This window comes from Dasypus novemcinctus, chromosome X (genome assembly GCF_030445035.2).
Source record: "Dasypus novemcinctus isolate mDasNov1 chromosome X, mDasNov1.1.hap2, whole genome shotgun sequence".
NCBI lineage: Eukaryota > Metazoa > Chordata > Mammalia > Cingulata > Dasypodidae > Dasypus > Dasypus novemcinctus.
Window position 1 is genome coordinate 89,283,886 of NC_080704.1, and position 6,263 is coordinate 89,290,148.

Sequence of the window (6,263 nt, forward strand, 5' to 3'; positions counted from 1 at the left end):
TGTTGGTATGTCTTTTTTGCAGCTGACACAGTGTAGTACATGAGTCCTTGTGAGAACAGGAAGGTTGATTCCAGTGTTTCACCTGCCTGTTGCATAGTTCCCTCTGGTGCTATGAAACAAAGCCAGTCTGGAAGCAGTGTCCATTATAAGGATAAGGAGAACAAGCCATTACTGGATAGTAAAGCCACAGGAATTTTCAGCAAAGCTGTATTTCCATCCATTGTGGGCACATGCCCAGGTGATGTAGCAGATACCATTATTGTTTTAAGGATCATACTAACTGGCTGTGCCAATAAATCAAATGGAGAGACACCATGTGCAGTAGTTGCGGCTTGGTCTAAATGAATGAATCTATTTTCCCAGTACCTTAAGTGTATGTTGGTTTTGTGTATATATCCACAGCTGTAAGACACTTGAATGTGGTCAAAGCCATGAACAGGACTTACGAACTTGTATAATATTGAACCCGGTCAAAATATTTAATGGGAATGCCTAGTGCCTTAGCCAAGTGCCATACTGTGACACTCCTCTATGGCCATTCCTTTTGTGTAGCCATAAGGCTGCTTCTTCGGCCCCTATTGAGCTAGCTAACATTAGCCCTAAGTTCCAGGTGTTATACAGGCGCTTACAAATTCTGGGAAGCTATTCACTTATAAACAAAGAATAAAGTATCTTAGGATTTAGAAATAACAATTAAAGATATGATCCCAGGAATAAATATGACCACTGCAAGAGCTTACAATCAAGGCCCTAATTTCCTTGTGTTTTAAATAAAGCTGTTTCGTAAGAACATTAACAACAAACTCGAATAGAATTTCTGTTTTATCTTACTTTAACACCTCTACCAAGATCATGTTAATCAATAGGTAAAATATAACTTACAGACACGCCTTGCTTCTCCTTTAAAGCCCCCTCCCCCTTTTTTGGCTTTCTTTTTTTATGTTATTTATTTATTTATTTTTAAAATAAATTGCCTTCTTTTTTTAAGATACATTAATCACAAGACCTGAATCTCTGGACTGTCCATGTGACAGCCAGGCCCTGAGCTTCAGCATACTTGCAACTCCTACACTCTGGTTTATTGGATTTACCCTGGCCAGTGACCAGGGAGGTGAAGAAGGTTAACCACCACACCAGGGATCCAAGAGTGCCTACAACTGCAAGCAGGAGAATTGCATCCATCATTCATGTGGAATCTAAGCCCCACTTGATATAGAGGTGGAGTGGACATAACCATTCCAGGGTCCACAGGATGGAGGAACAGAGTATGGATTAGAGTGGACTTACTGATATTCTACTATGGAACTATTGTGATTAGTAATGGAAGAAATTGTAGAATTGATGTGTAGAAAGTGGCCACGGTAGCTGCTGAGGCTAGGGAGAGGGAAGAAGAGATATGATGTGGGGGCATTTTCAGGACTTGGAATTGTCCTGAGTGGTACTGCAGGGACAGATGTTGGACACTGTATGTTCTGCCATGGCCCGCTGGCTGGACTGGGGTAAAGTGTAAACTACGATGTAAGCCATTATCCATGAGGTGCAGCAGTGCTCCAAAATGTATTCACAAAATGCAATGAATGTGCAATGATGATGAAAGAGGTTGTTGAAGTGGTAGGAGTGGGGTGAGGGGGGTGGGGGTATATGGGGACCTCATATTTTTTTAATGTAACATTAAAAAAATTAAAGAGGGAAAAATATAAGAGGTTCCCACATACCTCACTTCCCACCCCCCACTCCTCCCACAGCTACAATCTCTCATCATTTCATCATTGTGGCCCATTAATTACATTTGGTGAATATATTTTGGAGCACTGCTTGTACCACATGGATTATAGTTTAAACTGTCATTTACACTCTCCCCCAGTATATTCAGTGGGTTATGGCAGGATGTTGAAGATGAGCTGACTGCATGCTCTTTTGGAGAATCATCATAATAGTGTAACTGATAAGGGATTTTGGTTATTTTCATAACATATCACATTCTTCTAAGAACAGCTAAAGTTATAACCAATAATACCACCATCACAGATCAGTATGAGGATAGAATATTGACAGTGAGAACTTAAGTTTTTAAGTATTTTATACTATCCCTAAATACATAAATAAATCATAAGTATTTTGTTTATACAATTTAACCAACAGAAAATTAGAACATTCCTTTAATTTTACAACAGTTCCCAAACATTTCTCATATAACTCATAATGCATTATACGAAACTACATATTTTTAAGGTCCTTGAAAGTATTTTATATCCAATTAAAATGAACAGCTACCACACTCTTTGCTATAATATATACAGGATTCACAAATAAACTTCAGCAGTACAGAAAAAATCTACTTTCCCTGTTATTTTTTGAAAACATAAGATTCCAAATAGAATCAAGATCATCTTCTGCCTAACCATACCTTAATATAGTCCCACACCTAGGGTAACACTAATATTTACATGCTAAGAGTACATTTACTTTCAACAATTAGGGTGATCCTTTAAAAACATTCAGAGAGGTAAATACAACATGGATCTCTGCAAATATTATACCTGAAATTGCAGCTAATAATGGATTTAATATTATTTTATAACAGATTGAGGTGGCAACTGACAGGTATCTCTGTTATGAAGTTATTTTTGTTATCAAATTCAACTCATAGATTTCTACTTAATAATGGCTACCTGCCACTTTCATTGTAAGCCTTCAGTTTAGTAAATGTTTCCACAAATTTCCTACAACCTAATACTTCCTATTACCTCTACTAATCATTTATAACCACATAGATTAGTTACTTCACCTTAAGACAAATTTCACCTTTAAATAACCTTATCAAATTACAGTCAGCAGTGATCAAAATTTCATTTCACAAGCCCTCTATAACTTTTCATATCCATTCAGGTCTTTTCCTACATATTCCCACTCTGATGAAAACCAGCCATTTTATTTTAGGACAAGACTATGACCACAAAACAAACAAACAAATAACCTGTACATGAATATTGATTCCTAATTGCCAAAAACTGGAAGAAACTGATATGACTTTCAATATGTGGATGTGTAAAAAAACTCTGGTACATCCATAAAAGGAATATCACTTGGCAATAAAAAGAAATGAGCTGTCAATTCATGAGAAGAAAAGGATATTAACAGTCAGTGGCCATGGGAGTTGCTGGGGACAGGGAGAGGAAAAAAGAGGTATGATATTGGGGCATTGTTGGGACTTGGAGTTGTCCTGAATGATATTGCAGGGACAGAGACAGGACATTGTATAGCCTGCCATAACCCACAGAATAGACTGCGAGAGACGGTGAACTACACGATAAACTATAATCCATGCTGTGAAGTAACTCTCCAAAATGTACTCATCAAATGCAATGAATGTACCACTGTCTCCACATCAATGACATAATTTCTTCCATTGCTAGAGTCACAATAATTCTAAAGTAGAATACCAGTAAGTCCACTCTCATCCATATCTTTCCTCAATCCTCAGGACCATGGCATGGTGATGTCCACTCCACCTCTAAATTAGAAACCATATGGCTGATGAAATTCTCCTGCTTGCAGCTGTAGACTCTCTTGGTTCCTGGTGTAGTGGTTGACCATCCTCACCTTCCTGTTAGCTGACCTGGGCTAAGTCCAAAGAACTGGAGAGTTGGTTTTGCAGCTCTGCTGAGGCTCAGGGCCCAGGTGGTACATAGCAGTCCAGAGATTCAAGTCTTCACAGGTTCAGTAAAAGTGACAGAAGAAGCATGTATAGAGAGGTAACACCTGATTCTAATTCCATCACACTCAGGAGCACAAATGACTTTTTTGTCCTGTTTGGCCTTTCTAATTTGGTGCTCCAATTATATATGTATACATATGTATACATATATATACATATATATACACACACACACTTATTTAATTTTTTATTTTTTATTATTTAATTTTAATAGATGCCCTTAAGAATTTTGATTTGTTAATTTGATATTACCTTCTGGAGATATGAAAATATACATTGAACAGATACAAATAGAGTTAGACACACAAATGGAAAAAAATTAATTTGACTCATAATGATTCTCACTCTTTTGGTATGGTTATATTTGGGTTTTCTATCCCCCCCTTCCCCTGTTTTGGTTTTATACCTTTAAGACCTCATCTGGAATCAATGTTGCCTGCAACACACAAGGTTGTTTTTGAAACACTTTTAAAATTGGAGAAAATTTTTCTGGGCATTATTTGCTTAGCAGATTTTTAGCAAGGTATATAGAGTCAGGAGGCTATGCTTTAAATATTTTTTCTTTAATTCAACAGTAAGTCTAGCTTCACCCAGGTCCTTACATTTCAGGTTCTGTGGTTACCACCTAGCTGTCCTTGGCATTTTCTAATTTCTTAAGAATGTCTCCCATCCCTTGAGGGGTAGGCAAAGATATCTTACCTTTTCATTCTAACCGTGTTGTAATTAACCTTAGTAGTGCCCATTGCCTTTTCTCCCCCATAGCTACTATTCTCTGTCTCTCTGGTTTTTTTGTATTTAATATATGCAAAATTACCCTTATTCATATTTTACATTAGGTTTCACTGTTATACAGTTCCATGGTACATTTTTTGCTTTCTTTCTAGTAATATAATGACGTTAAACTTTCCTTTGCAACCACTGTCATATATGCCTTGTTACAAACTCTGTGATGTGCTTTCCCTATTTCTATTCATGTCCAAAGATTTACAATCTTTTTACCAATCCTGCACAGATTAACCTTCAGCTTTCCATTCTTTACTCTCATTCTTTTTTTATGGTGACCTATATTCTAAATATTAACTCCATGAGTTTATACAATATACTGATGTGTATGTGTGTTAATGGAAGTGCCTGGACTCTGGGCTTCTAGGTTCTTAGCTTATGCCATGTAAAATTGTGGGAGTGTGAGCCACCATTGCTAAGCCAACCTGGCAACAGGCGTGTGCACAGCCTGAAGCCGCAGTTCAGGGTGGCTGGAACGGGCGACCACGCCCTCAGCCTGGTACGGGCGAAGCACCCTCAGCCTACCCGGGCAAGATACATCATAACGGTCGCCTCCCACTATCTCCCGCCTAGCCTAACATCTGGTCGGCTCTCACTTCCCCTTTCCCCTCCCCCATTCCTAACCTCTCCGCCTGCCCTCTGCCTAGCAACCGCTTACATTCACCTATCAGGAAGCAGTACCCGCCCGCACCTATCAAATCTCTCCACACAGTCCCTAACCCTATAAAGCCGTATCCCCTTCCGCAATAAACCAGACTTGTGCCATCAGCCTGTCTCCGCGATTCCTTCCTGGGTCGTGCGCCCTCCACGCCTTCAGAGCCCCCGAGGGAAGCCTCAGCGGCCGTATGAGGCTTTCTTCCCCACGCCAGGGACCCCTCTCGTCCCACAATGGGACCCCACTTGTCCCTTAACAGGGACCCCGCTTGTCCCACAACGGGACCCCACTTGTCCCGCAACAGGGACCCCGCTCGTCCCATAACAGGGACCCCGTTTCATCCCTCAACTGGCGCCCAACGTGGGGCTCGAACCCACGACCCTGAGATTAAGAGTCTCATGCTCTACTGACTGAGCTAGCCGGGCAACATGGATTCCAGAAGAAATCTTAATAAGAACTTAAAAGCAGCTATACCAAGAAAGTAAGAATAACTAATAAAAATGTTTCCAAGCACAAGCTTGCATGTTACAGGCAACATGGATTCCAGAAGAAATCTTAATAAGAACTTAAAAGCAGCTATACCAAGAAAGTAAGAATTATGAGTTAATTGTAAACTGTATGTTTCTGTTACTGTGTTGTGATTGTTCTGTGTTTGTCTGTTCGTTCAATGTCAGTGTATATTTTGATACCTCTGGATGGTAATATAAATTAACAAAAATTTATAAAAGAGCTCTATTCAAATGACCAAAAATTAAATAAGCGCTTATATTAATACATAAGTTTAAATGTTAATAAGATCTCTACAATGATAAAAATTGTAAGTCTTGATTAACAAAATTACTATAAGTCTGCTAAGAAAAACAGAGGGGGAGATAATGGTATTATGCTTGTTGTCTTGCTCCCCCGTGTTCTCTTTTATAATGATAACCAATTCTTTGACTCCTGGCAGCGCCTCCGTCTACTGCCTTCCGTGCAAAAACGAGAAATCATCACCGCCATCACACTTGCTTCGCTTCTAGGTCTCGCTGGAGCCAGCACCGAGATTGCAGCTCTCACCACACAACATACATCCCTTTCCTCCACCAGGCAAGCTGTCGACGAGGACAT

At 39.5% G+C, this 6,263-nt stretch overlaps 1 non-coding gene across 1 annotated transcript; it reads right to left on the bottom strand.

The window, feature by feature from the left end:
- Window positions 1-5,508: 5,508 nt before the first annotated feature.
- TRNAK-CUU (transfer RNA lysine (anticodon CUU)) lies at window positions 5,509-5,581 on the bottom strand. Its single transcript has one exon. It is a non-coding gene; the product is annotated as a tRNA-Lys (tRNA).
- Window positions 5,582-6,263: the final 682 nt, after the last annotated feature.